Source organism: Eptatretus burgeri, chromosome 6, assembly GCF_056783735.1.
Source record: "Eptatretus burgeri isolate ZD-2024b chromosome 6, Ebu_testis_v1, whole genome shotgun sequence".
Taxonomy (NCBI): domain Eukaryota; kingdom Metazoa; phylum Chordata; class Myxini; order Myxiniformes; family Myxinidae; genus Eptatretus; species Eptatretus burgeri.
In genome coordinates, this window is record NC_140966.1 from 107,842,681 (window position 1) to 107,864,247 (window position 21,567).

General features: G+C 40.9%; 1 protein-coding gene across 3 annotated transcripts in view; it reads left to right on the plus strand.

The window, feature by feature from the left end:
• The window catches only part of LOC147025559 (uncharacterized), a 103,035-nt gene that overhangs the window by 44,112 nt on the left and 37,356 nt on the right, over positions 1 to 21,567 (plus strand). The window lies entirely within an intron of this gene.

A 21,567-nucleotide genomic window follows, 5' to 3' on the forward strand; every position in this document is an offset into this window, starting at 1 on the left:
CCGCGGTGCAGGTACATGATGTTTCCTGACTCCATGGTTTACTTTTATGATGTTGCATAACTCCACGGTGCATGTATTTGATGTTTCGTGACTCTGCGGTGCATGCATATGATGTTGCATGGCTGCGGTGCACGTGTTTGACTCCATGGTCCACATGTTTGTTGTTGCATGACTCCGCGGTGCACCGACTTGATATTTCATTCATTCAGTGTTGTATGGCTTGCATATGTGACATGTCTCATGTAGCATCAATATTATTCCACACAAATCTGTGCCACATAGCTTTGATGGGTTATATGACTTTGATTAGGAGCTGCTGAATGTAGGAAAATCGCTGCAGGGGATGTAGCGGTCACGTTGTATCTTATCTCGGAATGGCGGCCTCTTTCACTGAAGTCCTTGCAATGACGTTCCAGCCTTGTGACATCACCCGCAAGCTATGCCAGACCTCTGTGAAGGTGGCTGGCATGTTGTTTCAGAGGCACTAATTTGGCTCGATTTGTGTGTGCAAGCTCATCTGAGAGGACAAACAATGCTTAACGCAAACAATGCTCACTGGGGGGTTTTCGTTTCACCCTTATAGTTGAACATCAATCTTGGAAACAAGGTGAGAATAGAGATCTCTGTACAGTATGAAAGATCTCATGTGGAGACTGGCTGCCACCGAAGGAAAATCAACTTTAATTGAATGTTCACAATCCTAAAAGCTAATGTCTTAAACTGTTGATCTGAAAGTGTACACCATTTTGATGAACGAGCATCCAAAGAGGGAAATTTCTTTGCTCGATTGATTCTTTAATTATTTATCACTCTTATAATCTTGTCTTGATATGATATAATTTATTCCAGGAGTATTTTGATCAAACGTCATTGATTCACAAAGCTTGAACATCCTATTTACCTGTTTTATACTGTTCATTTGATGCGCATTAGATGGCCGTGCGTGCTATAAAAAGACAATGGAAGCTGTCAACAACACTCACCTCTGGCCAGATATTTGCAACAAAGGTCTGTTTACCGTACCTGGGAGATTAATGATGTAGATGGGGAACCATGCCAGCAACGACAGCTACATACTATTTGGCCGAGCGAAACACTGCCACGTGTCGCGCTCGATTGGCTACTGTTACAATTAATATTTGGGACCAATTGTCCCTGGAGCACGATAAGTCAAGATACGTTTAGGCCATGAGCCAGACCCGGTAATTTTTGGCCACCGGTACCATTCGAGGGGAATAATGCTCATCATAATTTTTAGCAGGGTATACATCTCTGCAGTCAGAAACTATGTGATAGCATTGCATTGGTCGTAGCCATTTGGTAACCCCATCCCAAAATAAACTTTTCTGAAACCGGCGAAGACAGAAGAAGACATTCTATTTAAAACTAATGGTTCTCTCTTATTATAGACCATATCTTCTTGAAAATTGTTCGGCACGTAGCTCATGTTATTTGCTTTTCAAAACAGTTGTTAAAACTATCCGAGCATTTAGTGTTTGTTATTACAGGCACTGATAGTCCAGTGCTGATACATTGCAGAGCATGTCCATCTTTGAGTCAGACAATGGGGAAAGTTTAGATGAGGGTATTGAAGAACTGGATAATGATTGTGATTTTTAAGCTCATCTTGAACATATTATATCACTTATAATCAGTGCATATGATCAGAGATGTCTTCGAAACTATAAAGGACCCATCTTTGGTTCATAAGACAATATGTTTATCAGCAACACATTGGGTCTAGGTAATGGCCTTGTTCGTGTGGAACGCCACATTTGTGTTTCTATTCTGTAATTTTATGTCCCACAACAGAAGATTGTTTCATTTTCACCTTTGACTCATTCATCAGATTGCACATGATTAACCATCTTGCTACTGTCTTATTGGTTGTTTTTGTGTAATACAGGTTTTTGATACCTTCATATGTGCATTCTTGAGTATCTAAATCCCTGAAATTCTGTATTTTTTGAGAAATTACAGGGAAAAACACATTAATCTTGTTCATGAACATGCTATCATTTACCTTTGTTTGATTCTTGGAAAGTATCCTTCAATCACAACAGGGAAAATATCATGACATTGACCAAACTACATAAATCCGTCCAAATTAGGTATTTTTTCGGAGCTACGGTAGATGCGTGGAAAGATCTTTACATATGCCTTTCCAGGTCGATCTCTTATTCTGACCGTCCTCTTCTTTCTGTCCTCACCTGCACATATTGTATTCCTGGTTATCCCCACGCTTTTTGGAAAACAAAACAAAAAAAAGAACAAGGGGATATTTTAATCGTCTCCATCTGTCCGTCCGTCACACTATTTCCTCCTAAAAGGTTAGGCAGAAATTCGCCAAACTTTGTAGTTATGATCAAAACATGGCAAGAGGGCACAAAAGCAGTCATTTTTGCCCCACCTCCTCATGTGTGGTCAAAGGGACAAATACCAAAAATGCAATTACGGGCACATTTAAAAACTTTTTAAAATGAAACTTTGCATGTGCGCTCAGCATTGGGGGACGCATGTAATATGTGATGAGTTTTTTGATATGATGCTTGCTTCATCCCCCAAGGGGTGGGGAATTGTGGTCACAGGGTTCAAAAGAGGGGGAAAAATTTTTTAACTCCAAATTTTACATTGGCTTATTCCTGGTTGAACCTTTTGCCATGTCTCAACTTTGCTTTAGGTCACAAACGTGGGGATGTGTGATGGAACACCATCGACTTCAATCTGGTTACCATTGCTATTGATTAAAATGGTGAATTCCAGCACCACACACACACACACACACACACACACACACACACACACACACACACACACACACACACACACACACACACACACACACACACACACACACACACACACACACACACACACACACACACACTCCTTACATCATCTTCAGTAATCAAATAAGGAACATAAGTAATCTTTTTTTTTGTCATTTTTACAACAATAAATACCACTACGACAACTACTACCACTCATGGTGACTGTGTTATCCTACTACCCCTCCAGTTAGTTGTTATCCTCCTGCATTAAGCCGAACAACTGCAAGTCTCTCCTGATCGCATCCTCCACTGATCGTCTTCTCTTTTCGGTCTGCCTCTTGGTCTTTTCCCCTCAAGACTAAACGAGTGACTTTCTTGACTCCTCTTCTCTCTTTCCTACGTCCACACATCCATCTCATCATTCTCAGCTCAACTCTGTCCCCTCGATTCTTCTCTCTTTTACCCTCTGGTCTCATACAGGTCTCATACAGGTTGGTCGACGTTAAAGATCCCATAGTGTCCCTCAAGAAGAGCTGTCGAGTCATATCCAGCATCATGAACAAATTACAAATATTCTCGCCAACTAACGCTTGGCAAGTTTGGCAAGTATGCCAACACCTCCAACATGAACTTCGTAAGGCTTCGTCCTGCAGTTGACTGAAGACAGGCTGATAATGATGAGGACTCATGGAGGAGCATGTACATGTATCACATATTGGACAAAAACATTAGTGGGCATTAGTGTAATCTTACATGAAGAGCAAGGGCTTTGGTTATCAATGAAGAAACAAAAGCGGCACGTGGGATTTGAACATGACTTTACCTGCATTATACGCCAGGTATAGTGGTAATGCGAACAGGCCAACTCATTGCTTATAGTTTGACACTACTCTGTCAATGCAACTTCAAATACTTTGTACCTCTGATTGCTGGAACCGCGCTGATTGGTAAGAGAACAAAACAGTTTTAAGCTTCTGTAAATTTCCTCGAATTATAATTCCTCACTTGATATCTTCTCCATTATGATATTTTAATTTGAGAACCCCCATTGCATGTTTACAAAATTCAATTTCATAAACAAGAGCAAACAAACCTGGATCTTAGCTATGCTTTGTCGTTGTCGATGCAATTTCCTATGTTTCTGTTGTTTACTCATAGCTACCAATATGCGACTTCCGAAATGACCTGCGAATGCTAAATGAGCTCAGGCATTGGTTGTGTGTGTTTGCACTGATTCTGTTCGGCTCACCAGGCCCTTCTAACCTGCCTATACGAGTAACAAATCTGTCGTTCAAATCGTCTTTTAAACATAATTTTCAGGATTTACAAGATAGTGGCTATTTCAAGATTGAATAGCCATAATTGTTCCATTCCTGAATGCAAATCGAACTAAGGGAAATATAGGAACATGACAAATATCGATCTATGAGAGGAGTCGGGTTCATACAATTATCACAGCTGTGGTTAGAATGCATACACTTGACAGGCATCCGGTAGAGCGCATACCTCCGCCACGCAATGCCAGATCCACGAGAACATATCTCGCCAAATACATTTTTAAAATATTATGCTGTATATCGTTTTTGGCCCCATCTCTCAATGCTGAAGAATTACTTTAAAATTAAATAATTCTCGTATCTGGATCCGGATTCGGATCTTCACCAAAATGGAATCGATTCGTTATTGTCACACACACAACGTCTCTAACAAGTTTCATCCGAATCCGTACGCAACTTTTTGAGATATTGTGCTATGTATTTGTTTAGCCCTATCACTCAATGGTGAAGAATCACTTAATAAATTCTAGTAACCGGATCCCGATCTGGATCTTCACCAAAATCTAATCAATTTGTCCTCATCATACACACAACTTGTACACCAAATTTTGTCCGAATCCATCCTGCTCACAGACAAACAGACAGACAGGGGTGAAAACAATCTCGGTCACTGAAAATTAAAACATGAGAAAGTCAAAGCATTGGTCAGATCTAGAGAAATCACTGCTGGATCCTCCTTCCACTCTTTACTCATCTGAATAATGTGCCATATCATTGCTGAGTCCTCTCCACAGCCAGGGAAACCTGCAATCCCTGCCATCTGGACTGTTGCGTCAATGTAACCATTTACCAATAGAAATTTGGAGTCGCTCAGCAAGGATTTCCATCGTAATCTCTCCATCAACCTTCGGGAGAGACGTTCGGGAGAGGGCGAAATGCTCCAATCCCCACTGCATTCAACTCTTTGGAGATATCCACTCTTATTTTATTCTTTGAAGAATGCACTTCATCATTCCTCCATAGGACCCTCAAGTGTTTCCATAATAACTTCCTCAAACACCCACAGTATTTGAACACTTTATTAGGAACCCCACTGGGAACAGGAGATTAATCTGCTCGTGCCTTCTTCAAAAACATTTCAACTTCTGCAAGCATTGGTGGTGCTCGGTCAAACTCTTCCACTGGTGCTGTTGGTTGTATCAGACCCTCCATGTGGGTTTGTAGCTCCTCCTTCCTTTCATCCAAGTATGTCTTAGGTGTTCCTCTTAACTCCTCCTAACTTTCAACTTTCCTGCCATTGCTAGGTAGAGCAACTTTTTTGTAAACTTAAAAGGGTCATCAAATAATTTTTGTTTCCGTCACTTCCTCTCCTTCCTTTTCCTTCTATACCTCTCAGCTTTCGCTGGACATTTTAACCTTTCTCGTTGTTTAACTCTCAGGTCGTCAAAAGCTGCCATCACAAATTTTACACCTCTCTGCCTCGACTCCTTCCACCTCCTTGACAAAGCTCTCAATTCCTGATGAATCTGGTGAAATTCTTGCTGCCCTCTACTACATATATATATATATATATATATATATATATATTATCACCATATCAAACTTCCCCCCCACCAAACTCATAAACTGTACTGCATCAATCAAAGTAGACACTTTCCCTTTCACAGATCCCTATTGATTGATTGAGCCCTTTGCTGATTTGCTCATCCATTGATACTCAAAGAGCCTTACACGAAGATGAAGACCATTTAACTTTGGAAGGTCTGTTAACTACTTTGAAGTCCTGGTCTAAAGCAGAAGTGAAAGTCGTACTGTGTGTTTGCTCCTGACTACTCATTTGATTCATCACAACTGCATTGCCCATCCAGTTCCTCATGCCTGGGGTCAAGCCTTTTTGCACAGTACTGTACATACATACACAGGAGATCCACAGACTATTCTTTCGCAGCTCGATCCTCGGTCTACTGTATGTCCTCCTGCCAGGTCATTTCAGCCCTTTAACCTCATTATAGTAATGCAAAGATGTCAATGTCAAATACTGTCACCAACACATTATCTTTGCACTGCTTGAAGCCCTTCGGGTTTGCAGTCATGATGTCATCATGATGTGTCATCACAGCATTTGCCCAAATCACAAATTTTCAAAAGGTCCGGAAAGGAGACCGAATTTGAGAAAAAGTCAAAAAAAAAATCGTTTCAGGAAATGGTCGACTTATCAGGGGTGGAGCTATTCAGATCATGAAAATATTGAATACTTTGGCTGGATTTCCTGGGAAAAAAAAATAAAGAGGAAATTTATTTTTGGAAAACTTAGTTTGCAGCAAAAATAAAATTGCAATTCGAACAAGTGCATCACAATGCCAAGAAAGAAGAGCTAAAAGCACAACAGCAAGAAAAAGATAGGATTCCATCGATCAGAATGTGACAAACTTCAACAAGAATCGGAAATATTCCGCTTGTCGGACAGGCATCTGCTCGTCTACACATTATGGAGGGAAAATATTGTCATCTATTGTCATTTCCAATCGTCATCAAAGAGGATTTGACCTCAGAAGCTGAAACTTTCAGTGATTATTGAGGCCAATCTGAAGTTGTACCTGTGCAAGTTTCGTTCATTCTACCAAGTTTTGAATTTTTGTTTTTTTTGTGTTCTTTTATCTTGGCATTTTCTTCCTTTCGTGTGGTAGTGGGCAAAGGGGTGGGGGGGGGGTGGGAGTTCTGTTTGGATGTATCTGAGCGAGTTAACCACAATGTATTATTTACACACATAAGCAGTGTTCATGTTTTTGCTTCATGTGCATAACCTGGGTTATATTTATTATCAGGAGCGATTGAGGCAACGGTCTGTTGCCTACACACTGCCCAAATAAAGGTATGCATCAAAAGAACATGTTGCATGCTTGGAACAAGATCATCCATATGCCATGTACTCAGCAAGTATGAATGTATGTATGTATATATAAATATATATTTATATATGTAGATATAAATATACAAATAGATATTGACAGATATGTAGATATAAATATATAAATAGATATACAGAGATAGATATATATGTATGTATATGTATATATATATATATATGTATATGTATATCTATATATATATATATATATATATATATATATATATATATATATATATATATATATATATATATATATATATATATATATATATATATATATATATGTGTGTTTATCTCAAAAATAATGTGTTTGAATTCATTAACCTTATCTGCCAATCCTCTTCAAATTTAAAATCAATCACATGAAAATTGAGGATTTTAGAAATTTGACAAATTTGTTGACCTCTGGCCCATTTTGACCTTTTGACCTCAAAAACAATAGGCTTCTTGCTTATGATGAACTCTACCATGTGGTGAAGTTTCGTGAAGATTATTTTAAAATAATGACCTGTAGGCGATAAACATAAAAACACACAAACAAGAAAAAGACGTCGTGCAGAGCACGATACTTGCGAAATCCATCCCCCTCTTCAAAAGTTGCCATGGATACATCAAGTTTTCCATTTCATTAACATTGACAATCTTCATCAAAGCTCAGGTCAATCAGATGAAAATTGATTGTTTTTCAGATTGAAATTGATGATTTCAGAAGCACACCTTTTCGAACCTTTATTTTAGAACCTTGAGTTGACCTTTTGACCTCAAACATTGTTAGTTTCCAAATTCAGTGATGGACTATGCAATTGCTGCTTCATTCTCTGGTTAATTGGATGAAAATTGATGATTTTTCAGTTGAAAATTGATGATTTTATAAGTTTGGCCTTGAGTTGACATTTTTTTTCCAATTGACTTGAAAGTTGAACAGGATTTGCATATTGTGTCACTGAATTGGGAAACCAACTATTTGAGGTCAAAGGTCAACTCAAAGTCAAACTTCTAAAATCATCCATTTTTATCTGAAAAATTGTCAATTTACATCCTATTAGCTTGGAAATTAAACAGCAATTGCATACTCCATCAATAAATTATGAAAAACAACTTTTTGAGGTCAAAGGTCAACTTGAGGTCAAACTTCAAAAATCAATTTCAATCTGAAAAATAATCAATTTTCATCTGATTGACCTGAGCTTTGATTAAGATTGTCAATTTTAATCTTGATGAAATGGACAATTTGATCTATCCATGTTAACCTTTGGAGAGAGGGGGGTGGATTTTGTAAGTGTCATGTTCTGCACGACGTCTTTACCTTCGCATTCTGCGAAAGGTTATGTTTTGGTCGGCGTGTATTTATTTATTTATTTATTTGTAATCTTGTGATTACATTTTTTTTTTTTTTGAGTATAACTCAAAAATTATTAAACCGAATTGCATGAAATTTGGTGGGATGATTGGTTATTAGCCAGGAAGCATTCGATTAGATTTTGGGATCGTTCGGGTCAAAGTCAAGGTCACGAAAAGGTCAAAATCGTCTTTACGATAACACGGTCAATTTTTATTCAATTTGCATGCAACTAACGCCAAAATGTTCAGAATTCAATGCCTCATCTTGTGATATGCAATATGACACAATGACGCCCATACTCTTGTTACCGGTTAGGGGTCAAAGGTCAGGGGGGTCACGACCTTGAAAAATATGCGGTTTTTGTCATAACGCGGTCAATTCTTGTCCGCTTTACATGAACCCAGCACCAAAATGTTCAGAATTTAATGCCCAATCTTGTGACACAATGACGTCATAAAACATGTCACCGGTTGGGGTAAAATGTCGGGGGGGGGGCGGTCACGCCCTTGAAAAATATGCGGTTTTCGGCATAACTCAGTCAATTCTTATTCGATTTGCATGAAACCAGCATCAAACGAGATTACCTTCTCTTGTTGAAACGTATTCACCGAGCTTGTGAGTGAAGACTCCCCAAAACGACGTGAGTTGATTGTTGTTTTGTCCGTAGCCCCGGAAAGTCGGGGGGGGGGGTCATGACATTATAGATATGTGGTTTGTGTCATAAGACCATTCATATGAAACTAGTTCCCCACACTCATGCCAAGAACAAAAAAAGTAGTGGCGGCGAAGGTATGCACTCTATGAGTGCCCGTTCTAGTTTTCTTGTCTTTGTTGGTTTGTTTGGCTGGGCGATATCTCAGCCATCCTTTGATCTCGGAAGCTAAAGTTTTGGAACCAAAGTGAAGATGTGCTTTTGCGAAAAAAGTGGTTTTTATTTTTTGATTGATCAATCAATTGATCAATTACTTCATTATTATCGATTCATTTATTACTTATTTATTTTCTTTCTCAACTGGGCATTATCTCAGCCATCCTTTGATCTTGGAAGCTAAAGTTTTGGAACCAAAAGTGTAGATGTGCTTTTTCGAAAAAAAAAAGTATTTTTTATTTTTTGATTGATCAATTAATTACTTCATTATTATCGATTTATTTTTTACTTATTTGTTTTCTTTCTCAACTGGGCAATATCTCAGGCACATTTTGAGCTAGGCAGCCAATATTTACACATTTTTGTGGACAAGTGATTTGGTTTAAAGAGTATTTTTGATTTATTGATGAATTGCTTAATTTTCAAAAAGTTACAGATTTGAATGAAACAGTCATGGTTTTGTTATGCCATTGGCCAATTGATTAAGAAATTAATTATTTTACGATCATTATATATTATTTTAATTCTGCAATTAATCAATTATTGTACACCGCTCCCTCCCAATTCCGTCTCCATGTACTGCATGGCAGTATCGCCGGGCACCAACATGGCAATGTCGCGCGCTGAAAGACGTTATTTATTTATTTGGCAATGAGGCGGTGTACTTTGAATGAACCTTCACTTGTAATTCATTCTTTCACTGAGCAATCAAAACCATGCATGATGAGCAGTAACATTCAGTACCTCTCATGTGCAACTGAATCTGGACATTGAACTGATTTCTGCTCCTTTACTAGGAAGTGGGTGAATTTAAGAAAACAATTTCTGTGGTAGCAAACCTCAGCAGCTAACACAGTCTGTCCCTCTTGTACGCAGAACATGGTCTGCAGTTTTGAGATTGATACCCTGACTTAAACCAAGCGGCCTATGAATTAGAGAGAGAAAAGATTGCAGTTGATAGATGTGAGCTTAGTATGAAGGAGATACAGCCAACAATCAGTCAAGCATCTGTCAAAGTAGGCCGCAAGTAAATCCGATACCAAATGTCTTTTAGCTGAGGCTGCTCCCTACTTTGAAATGGTGTTTCGTGAACTGATCAAAACTAACATTTGTTCATCGTCTCTCAGGTAGAATCGATGAACACACATACCTGCATTGGTTTCTTTTTTGAGCTTGTACAACATTACTCCTCCATGATTTCCCTTGCTTCAAGTAGAGGTGTTCCTTTCCACAAATTATGCAGAAATTTGGCAGAACACGGGTTCTTGATGTTGATGTAATCAATAACTTAGACCACAGTTTCTTCATCGGGGACTCTCGAGAAAGTTGTCGTCGTATGCCAACTGCTGACTACTTCTCAGTGCACTTTGAGATGAGTGCATGCACCTCTTCTGACAGGCTTCCATGCGCTTTTTAGCATGCTTCACGCACTAGCCACCATGACTACTCAGACGAAAAAAAAGTGCAAAGGTAATTCATTTCTGGAGGAATGTTGGGCCAATATCTCGTGGAGAAAAATTATCATGAGTGACATAATAGCGTGTACAAAGTTTTCAACTGCATTGCATGTAGCTCCTCAACCTCAGCACAAAATGTGAACTCCCATGAACCTGCCGATGGACTTTTAAGATCCGGATACGATCTCTTCTTTTTTCTTTTTTTAAGTGAATCATCACCATTGAGAGATCGCCAAAACGATATATAGCATGATGTCTCAAGTTATGGATGGATTCAGATAAAACTTGGTGGACAGCTTGAGTGTATGACGAGGACATATTTATTCGATTTTGGTGAAGATCTAGATCCTATAAGTTTTTTTTAAAATTATTTTTCACCATGGAGAGATAGATCGGGCCAAAAACGATGAAGAGCAGGATATCTCAAAACGTTGTTGACAGATACGGATGAAACTTGGTGGATGAGTTGGGTCGGTGACAAGAGTAAGCCGATCCAATTTGGTTCAGGTCTGCATTCAGATGTGGCCTATCAGTGGCATTCAACACGTAAATTGTTCAGCCTGGCAGAGGTATGCACTCTAGCGAGTGCCATTCTAGATGTCCCCTGCCCCTCCGACAATTATCGGAGAGGGGGGACATTAAAATGGGTTCCATCTGACCGACTGACCAACCGATCATCTGTCCGTGTACTTTTGTGCACACGATATTTCAAAATCCGTTGAACATTTAGCTTACATATTGCAGATATCTATTCCTCATGCTATTATCTCAACCTAATTAGATCACGGCTGTGATTGGCTGAATTATGTTGGCCTGGCAACCATCTCGGTAATTTGGCTTGTGTATGTGATAATTCAAAAACTGTTTAACATTTAGCTTTCATATTGCAGACATCTATTCCTCATACCACCCAAAAGGTTGAGGACCTCAAGTATCGGCTCCTTGTTTATTCTTCATTTGTGGGTGAAAGATACAAATTCCACAATGATTGCAGATCTACCAATTACTTGAATGGTTCTGGTTAATATCAGGTACCTGGCTCCCTCTTGAGTCCAGATATCCTATACTGAGTTTCCTGATGTAACTGTCGACTCCTTTTAATGAAATCCTATGCCTAGGAACTCAGAGTTATCATGATGGAGTGATGCAATCAAGGTCATCACGATGGAATTAAGGTGGAATCAAAATTGAATCAACCTTGTCACGATAGAGTGACAATCTTTGCTGTCATTATGTTGATTGGGTTCTGATGATGTATGAAATGCCAATTTGTCCGGAGTGAAAAGCGACATCACAAAGATGGCGTCTCCGGTACCCAGGGTGCCTCGGGAATTTACATCATTTCCTCCAAGCTCAGTGATCGTACTTCTTTGAAGTCGAGTCCAGTATTGTCTCGATGTATTTGGCTGCATGTATGTGTGATTTGTATTCCAACTCCTCCATGAGCCTTGTATCCTGTATAGAAACAGGTGATTATATTAGAAGGAGACAGGGTTTTATACATTTGAAAGAAGGTGATGCGGAAGGGACCTGAAAGTGATGTTTAAGATAACGAAGAGTGTGGCCAAGACAGGTGAAGTGGGGTTTTCAGCAGAGTGGACATTGTTAGGATCAGGGGCCATAGCTTGAGGGTAAAGAACATGATAGTTAGGACAGCGTTAAGGCAGTGGTCTTTCAGTCAAAGAGTGGTTACTGCGTGGAATGGTCTCCTCGGAAAGGTAAGTGGCAGCGGAGAGGGTGGATAGGTTTAAATGGGATTGAGCTAAGTTCCCGTATGCATTGGAGATAGAGCGGTATGAGGCTATTGGCTTGTTTGGATGGTCGGTAGCTTGTGTGTGGATGAGTGATGATACTGGGGTTGGTGCAGCGCAGGCATGATGGATCGAATGCCCTGCTGCTCCTCCAGTGCCAAAGTTCCTGTGTATCCTTATGCATGTATATAGTAGAGGAGGGCTGGGTAGTGGGTAACTTAAGGGGGAGGGCGGTGGGTTTTTCTGATGCATTTCCTACATCAACAACATGATATCCTTTTATTCAACTTTTGGACTAAATTTCAAACCATAACCTACAAGAAAATGGGACTAAGCACTGTGTCGGCATGAAGGTGAAAAGCAGCCACGACGGGCTGAAGAGCTTTTTCAAACAATTGTGGCGTGCTCCGCTGGTATTTTCACCCGACGCCTTATCAAGTGACCTTTTCCAATCGTTTTTTTTTTCCACAATGTAAAGATTAAAATAGAAACGGAGGTTGTTAACGGGTGTGTTTTCACTAGCAACCTTGGCATGATGCTTGAGATGTCCTCATCTTGCCAATTTCACAATTTTCATGAACTGGAATTTCACCGATGCTCACAGTCTTCGGAATGTGAAGTGTTTAACAGAACAGCAACTTCTTCCAGTCATTGTCTGTCAGATCAGATTGTCTTCTGCCAACAACCCACTGGAGCTTTCAAGATTCGTATCTTGAGCTGTCGTCCATTACCCTATCCAAGAAGCCTTATTTTACCCTTTGATTTGAGACCACCAAGGCTTACTCACAGGTTTTTAATTCCATTTGAATGTGTTGTGTTTTTTTCCATTTCAGGTTGACCTACACACTTGTCGATAATGAAGATACCAGTGACGTCATTGGCCATCAACGATGTATTGATTATGGAGATTTCTTGGTGGGATAATAGTCATCGGAAATGTCTCGTATATATATTCCACAACATGTTCATCATCAGCAAAAAGCACCTGTGACAGGTCTCAGCAGGACCATTCCTTGGCAAGAGAACCACCCAAGGAACTTCAATGCAAGAGCACACCATGAGGTCATCAAGCCAATACCCATGTCCTCCTCAATTTGCAATGTTTCTACTTACCGAGCCAATTCCAGTTTAAACCTATCTACCGTTTCTGCTGCCACTACCTTTCCAGGGAGCCCATTCCATGCATTAACTACTCTGAATGAAAGAGCCTCACGTTAATGCCTGAACTGCTTTACTCTCAGGTTGTAGTCCCTGGTCTATATCACTGTGGGTTCTGCAGAAAAACTCTTCCACACTTATTCTGTCTATTTGGGATTTGAGGCTGCCGGCGGTAACTCACCTACTCCTCATCAAAGTACACCTGCTGTATATAATCTTGAAAAACACGTCCACCAGATAATGTGAGCAGACATTTTAACGCCCTTATTCAAGATGCATGTCGGGTCGGGAATCGAACCCAAACTGCGCAGCTCAGAGGTGAGTGCATTTGTTCATTTGCACCATCCTATGGGAACATATTGAATCACATAAAGCATAACGTTGTTAATAAACCCCTTGTAGTTTTCCATCATGTGCACTGTGTATGAAGCAGGAAAGTGGTTGATGCTCTTTCTCGTTAGTGTTGGTCCCGTTCACCAGCATGAGGCTGTGGTATGGAAAAGGTTCGATCCCCATTCCTCTCCATCTCCGAGTGTCGGAACTCCTCAACCATCCTTAACTGAGGCTATCAGGATGGCTCGGCTGTTCGTGCAAAATAACTCTGTTGGCTTCTGAACTTTTATAACCTAGTTGTAACTTTCTTTTGCTGCTGTCGCTGCAGGTCCTTCGGAGAGCGTATTTGCTCTTTTCCGCTCGAGATCTGCTTAAGTTCATGGCTCTCCATCATGCAGGAGGAGAGTCAAATGTACTCGACATGTTCTTATTGTATGATAAAGTCAATCTTGGATTGCATCTGGTATTTTGCACCAATGCTCAGGGAAGACATCAAGCCAAATCGTCCCAAGAGACCTGAACCACCGTGGTTTGCGATGACGGTCACCTTGAAAGATGCCACTGCGTAATTCCACATCGGCGAGTTGTACAGGTGAGTCCATGTACCGATACAGTCAGCCATCGTTCCTTGAGCACCTATTGGTGAGGGAAAAGCACCGGTATCCAGAAACTTCATCTATGTGAACTGCTCCGCACACCTTTCGGGGGGGTCATTGGAGACCGGTGAAGCAACACGATTCGACTGCATTGCGGCACGGTAGAGATTTCCACTGTGACTCGCCAAGTGTTTATGAGTTGTGATGTCACAACTATGGTTCCTCACATCTTTTGAGCAGGACCTGATTTTCAGACCATTGCTCAAAAGAATGGAATTTCATTTTTCGACTCCTCAATGGTCGTGTAATTTGTCACAATGCAAGGATGGTGTTTGTTTCGAAATACCAGGCAAGAAAAGAAGCAGATTTCCCTCTTAAACAACAACAGTGACTCCACCATAACCCAAGAACGTGCCATTTAGCATCCGGAGGACAAATCCAAGTGAGAGCGCAAAACCAACACAGTCATTTGGAACTTGTCCAATGTAAATAGCTTTGGCTTCAATATATGCTCACTACTTTTGGACTGTAATAATGTCAAGTGGAGGATAAACAGGCATTGGAGAGGAAGATGGGAGCTTCATGGTAGTCTGGGAAGTGTACAGTCGTCATCCATTATGATTGTCCTTTTAAGTTTCACGTGTAAATGTCACTGGCATCTGAGATGAAGGAGAGTTTGGTCTTTCACGTGTTTGCTACTAGATAGTACATTGATAACTACATCATGTCAGGAATGTGCTGTCATTGCCTGGGTGGATGCCTGCGGGGAGTAAAGGTGGGGGGGGGATCACATTGTTCACCTCCCTTTGTGTGAGGCCTCTATATTGAGGCCGTCACACGCCCTCTGACTGGCAGCATGCAGGAGACTGTGCTGTTGCACGTAGCCTGGAAGATCCCCCCCCCCTCACCCCTCCTGTGTTCCAACAACCCAGCCATGTGTTCTCTGTCTGCAGATGTGGATGCTACTATATTTAGTGCACAGTGTACACAGTGCTGCAAAGGCACGTTTTCATTTTGGACATGTGCCAAACTGCCAACCACCTTCATTGTAAACCTTGAACAATGCTTACAAATTCCCTCGTAATCATTCGATGTCATATTGCCACAACATGACAATCATTGCTGCAATTCACCTTTGCTCATTGTTGTGCAACACAGTCCAGCAACTTGTGGCTTGCTGCTGATCCCTCATGGCTTATTGTTGGTGATGTGTTTGAAATCCATTTCGTGATCATCCCGTCTTCCTCCGCCTGTGCATGGAGAGGTGCATGAAAGTCGTTTCAGGTTGACCTGAACTTTTTGTTCAATATGATCACACGAGGGATAACAGATTGCTGAAGACTTGCGGAGTACTTGCAGCAACTTCTGGCAATGAATATGTGCGGTGGTGTCGCATTTTTTACAAAAGCATTCCAGATATTTCTAAGGTGGTGGCAAACGGAATGTCGAGTGCTGGAAGCAGCATTCTGTGATAAAGTTTCTGGTGGACAGAAATGTCAAACTTGCCAAAACTTACTGGAGATTATCATTAGAGTTTAGGAGTTTGTGACGCCCACACCGAATGTGCTTGCGTGGTGCAACAGGTTTTGACCTGGATGCATACCTGTAAACTCACTTGCAAGCCAAGTGCTGCGACTCCTGCAAACATCACCAGTATATTTTGGGCAATCACGGCATCAATGTTGCGTGATCGGAGCAGACCTGTGCACCAGTCTTGGAAGTTTGGAAATGATGAAACCCGATCAAATAATTACCATTTGGATAAGAAAGCATTTGGAATGGGATGCATTTAAGCACAACCACCATTCTGCCTCCTCCCGAACTCCCGACACGTCCATATACGTCACCTCTGGGGTCAACTTCTCTATGGACCATTAAAGGAGCACCTGAGAGGTGAAAATTTTCCAAGTGATGTGGGTGTGAACGCAGACGTCCTGTAATGGCCTCACCTCACGTAGAGGTACCCATGCTGTGGGCATGAAAGTTATGACCACAGTAATGTGCACGTGTGACGGGGAAATACTTTGAGCGAGAAAAACAAGGTAGTTTCATTCACTTCACACGACTTTCAAAATTGCTGGAAGAAAACGTGCACGTTAACGTTGAATCACCCTCATAGCAATCTCAAAGACTGGTGTTGGCTTCACGGTGAAGGTGGCTGGCTGAATATCTCAGCGTCTTGAGTTTTAACCCCTGTCGGCTGTTGAATTAACACCAGTTGGGTTGACTCAGCCTGTCCTGAGGTCGGTGAAATGAATACCAGTGGACTGGTAATAGAGGGCACTGCATCAGCGGCACGGTCACGCACCCAGAAAATGATGAGACCAACAGCCACAAGCTGCACTCAACAGCGAGCTAGCTGACATTCTCAGGTCGTACTGGTTTGCAGAGGAGCTTAAGCAGGTTTGCGCACCGTCTACTTTAAATATCCCAATGATGAACTACCAATGTGCAACCTCGAAGTGCCGTACTCGAACAAATTCAAAATGTTCTACGCGCAATGACAATGGCGCTTACCCCACCCCTCTCCTCCACCACCCTCTTCCTAACCCTCTGCTAGTCTGCACAGAGTTAACCTCATCATGAGGAACATCAAATCAAGGTCGATGTCACTTTGATCAACCATCCGAATTTCTCAAGGTCATTTATACTTCAAAATTGGCTTTCATTGGACAAGAGCTCCTCGTGAATCGCATTGTAAATGAGCACACACCCACAAGCAGTTGCACACCTTTTTCCTACAATCATAATCTATCGACAGTCGTCATGTAACAAAATCCACAACATAATATGTATGCTGCAGTGTGGTTTTTTTTCTTCTGTTTTTTTTTTTTTTATACAAGGTCACTTGTCCGCTCCAATATTCAGCCCCTGTTCCTAAACACTTGCGGCGCACAATTTATGGTGCAACCCAAAGTATGACCTGAGAATCCTGCTGCAAATGCATCACACAACACGTCTGTGCTTCAATTGTTTACTGGCTCCAAGGAAATATGATGCTGAGCCCATAGTTTGGGTTCAGGGTCAGAGCCAGGAAGCTGAGCGAAATGTCAGTGCTATGTCGTGAGCCAGATAGAAAGGAAAATCAGGGTGGGGTAGTTGTCACAGGAATTAGTGGGATATAATATATAAATCTCAATTCATGTTTGTTTTATAGATGCTTCAAAAACAAAAATACCAAACCAAATTCAACCAAATTTTACTTGTTGCCTCAGGGTACCCCAACTCTGGTTTCTCTTGGAGTTTCCAACAACAGCTCGGTTTCTAACATATCTGGGGGAGTGGGTTCAAGGTGGGGAGAAGACACTAATTATCTCTATGTAAATGTATTACAAAGCATCTTCTTCAATGCATTAGGGTGATGTTGAAATCTGATTGAGAATCATTACGAATTTTCAAAAATGTTTCCTTTCACTCGTTTTAAGTGGAAGTTCAAACCAAAGCATCCAATGTTGAACCTTGTAGCAAAGTGGAAGTGATTTTGTTTTTTCTAGTGCCATATATGAGCAGCAAGGATTGATGATGAAGATGGGTGGCAGGATGGCCTAGACGTATGTGCACTCACGTCTAAGCTGTCTATAGCATGGGCTTGAATCTCGGCCCATTTATGAACTGTCATATTGGACTGTCACAAGAGGTTGTGTACTATCATTAAACTGGGTGTCCCATCTAGGGGCACTAGTTGGTGAACGTTAAAGATTCCACGGTGTCGTTTGCAAAGAGTAGACAAGATATCACCGATACCGGAACCAAATTACGAATTGCTGCTCGAACCTAAATCAAACATCAAGCCTGGCCAGCCACTTCCTGAAATACTTGAGCCAAACTTCCAATTGGGGGGTGGGGAGGAGGACATTTGCTCGTTGGGTACAACATGCAAGTGTTCCTTGTGTCCCTGCAAACACAACTTGATCAAATACCAGATCCTTAATGAGCTGTTGCTCGGACGATTTTTTGCTTTGTGTTACGAGTCTATATCCGAGTTACGAGTGGAGCGAGCTTTGAGAAGCGCGCAGCCAAGCAAGCGAACACCCGCATCTCCCGCCTTTTCACGCATCTCCTGCCACTCACTCGTTCAGTTCTCTTGGTTATCTCGTTGAGTATGGTCGTGAAGCAATTAATTACAATTAAGGGTCACACTTAATTGTAGCAATTAAGTGTAACGGCAAAGAGAATTTAAAAAAAATGTAAAAAAATAATTGTAGCAATTAAGTTTAGTGATAAAGTGAAAAAAAAAATTTGTTTCAATTACGTTTAGCGATATAGTGTGATTAGATGAGACCTTCAAATCTCCTCCGCTACCACCAGCTCCACCAGAATGTTCTGTGAGCCGAAGTCGTCTCATCTCCAAGGTAAATACACTTTATAAAACCAGTTTGTTGATTTATGTTCTACTTTATTATCTTTGCATTATGTTTTGTATTAATTATTTATTATTTATAAATACGTTTCTCATTTTTAAAACTACGTAACAAAGAAATCGGGGTGCTTTTTGGGAGGCTGGAACTGATTAATGGTATTTTAATTAATTTCAATTGGGAAAATTGTTTTGATATACGAGCAAACCGAGTTACGAGCTCGGTCACAGAACGAATTAAACTCGTATGTCATGGTATTACTGTATGTGTGTGTATATATATATATATATATATATATATATATATATATATATATATATATATATATATATATATATATATATATATATATATATATATATATATATATATATATACACTGTGGAGACAAGTGGGTGAACAAAGAGAGAGCATGATGACCTTCAGCTGGCCTTGGTGAGAGAGGATAAGACATTAGGTTATAGGTCTTTCAAAGAAATGAATATATGGAATTGTGTAAAAAAAGGCAGTGAGTATATGGGTCTCATAAGCATAAGGCAAAATAACTCAAACTGCAATTTTGTGTCCACTGGCTGAAATAGAATGACATAATCATGGCAAAAGTTGCACTGCCATCGACCAGGCCACCCTGTAGCACAGCAAAACATTCCCCCCCCCCCCATCAACACCCAGACAAAAGGGAAACACAACTGACAGCCAATTCGACTATAGCATAAAAATTAAATTTATAAAGCACCAGCAACAATTATAATATGCCTGGTGTTGGCTTAATGGTTAGGGTGGTGGGGCTTAGGTTCCGAGTATCCTGAGTTCAAATCCCACTCGGCTGTTGAATTAATACCAGGTGGGGTTGACTCTGCCTGTCATCCTTCCGAGGTCGGCAAAATGAGTGCCAGCATGCTGGTATCCTGTGTCGGAGTGGCGACCCGTCCAGGATTGTACCCAATAGCCAAGGAGACTGCTTCGGCAGCACCAACGCTCTGCACAGAGTATGGTCCCAGTGGATGGATGGAACAATTATAATTGAGAGTACATGAATATAATTATTTTTTCTTCCACAAGGACATATTTAAATAAGGCTGGTAACTATCTTCAAAAGGAGTGTTTTAATTAACACAAACATCCAATTTTCACTATCGCACTTCCTTTAAGTCTTCTGAGTATGCATGCAAAGTTTCAGGCTGCGAGGTTTATAGTTTTGGAGTTATGGAGGAGACGCACTGACACACATTGACGTGTGTGTGTGTGTGTGTGTGTGTGTGTGTGTGTGTATGCATGTATGTATATATGTATGTATGTGTATATATATATATATATATATATATATATATATATATATATATATATATATATATATATATATATATATATATATATATATATATACAGTGGGGAGAACAAGTATTTGATACACTGCCGATTTTGCAGGTTTTCCCACTTACAAAGCACGTAGAGGTCTGTAATTTTTATCAAAGGTACACTTCAACTGTGAAAGACGGAATCTAAAACAAAAATCCTGAAAATCACATTGTATGATTTTTAAATAATTAATTTGCATTTTATTGCATCAAATAAGTATTTGATACATCAGAAAAACAGAAATTAATATTTGGTACAGAAACCTTTGTTTGCAATTACAGAGATCAGACGTTTCCTGTCGTTCTTAACCAGGTTTGCACAGACTGCAGCAGGGATTTTGGCCCACTCCTCCATACAGATCTTCTCCAGATCCTTCAGGTTTCGGGGCTGTCGCTGGGAAACACAAACTTTCAGCTCCCTCCAAAGATTTTCTATTGGGTTCAGGTCTGGCAACTGGCGAGGCCACTCCAGGACCTTGAGATGCTTCTTACGGAGTCACTCCTGAGTTGCCCTGGCTGTGTGTTTCGGGTCGTTGTCATGCTGGAAGACCTAGCCATGCCCCATCTTCAACGCTCTTGTTGAGGGAAGGAGGTTGTTGGAAAAGATCTCGCGATACATGGCCCCATCCCCATCCTCCCCTCAATACGGTGCAGTCGTCCTGTCCCCTTTGCAGAAAAGCATCCCCAAAGAATGATGTTTCCACCTCATTGCTTCACGATTGGGATGGTGTTCTTGGGGTTGTACTCATCTTTCTTCTTCCTCGAAACTCTGCGAGTGGAGTTTAAACCAAAAAGCTCTATTTTGGTCTCATCAGACCACATGACCTTCTCCCATTCCTCCTCTGGATCATCCAGATGGTCATTGGCAAACTTCAGACGGGCCTGGAATTGCGCTGGCTTGAGCAGAGGGACCTTGCGTGCGCTGCAGGATTTTAATCCATGACGGCGTGGTGTGTTACTTATGGTTTTCTTTGATTCTGTGGTCCCAGCTCTCTTCAGGTCATTGACCAGGTCCTGCCGTGTAGTTCTGGACTGATCCCTCACCTTTGTCATGATCATTGAGGCTCCACGAGGTGAGATCTTGCATGGAGCCCCAGACCGTGGGACAATGACTTATCTTGAACTTCTTCCATTTTCTAATAATTGCGCCAACAGTTGTTGCCTTCTCACCAAGCTGCTTGCCTATTGTCCTGTAGCCCATCCCAGCCTTGTGAAAGTCTACAATTTTGTCCCTGATGTCCTTGACAGCTCTCTGGTCTTGCTCATTGTGGAAAGGTTGGAGTCTGATTGATTGAGTGTGGACAGCTGTCTTTTATGCAGATAACGAGTTCAAACAGGTGCAGTTTATACAGGTAATGAGTGGAGAATGGGAGGGCTTCTTCAAGAC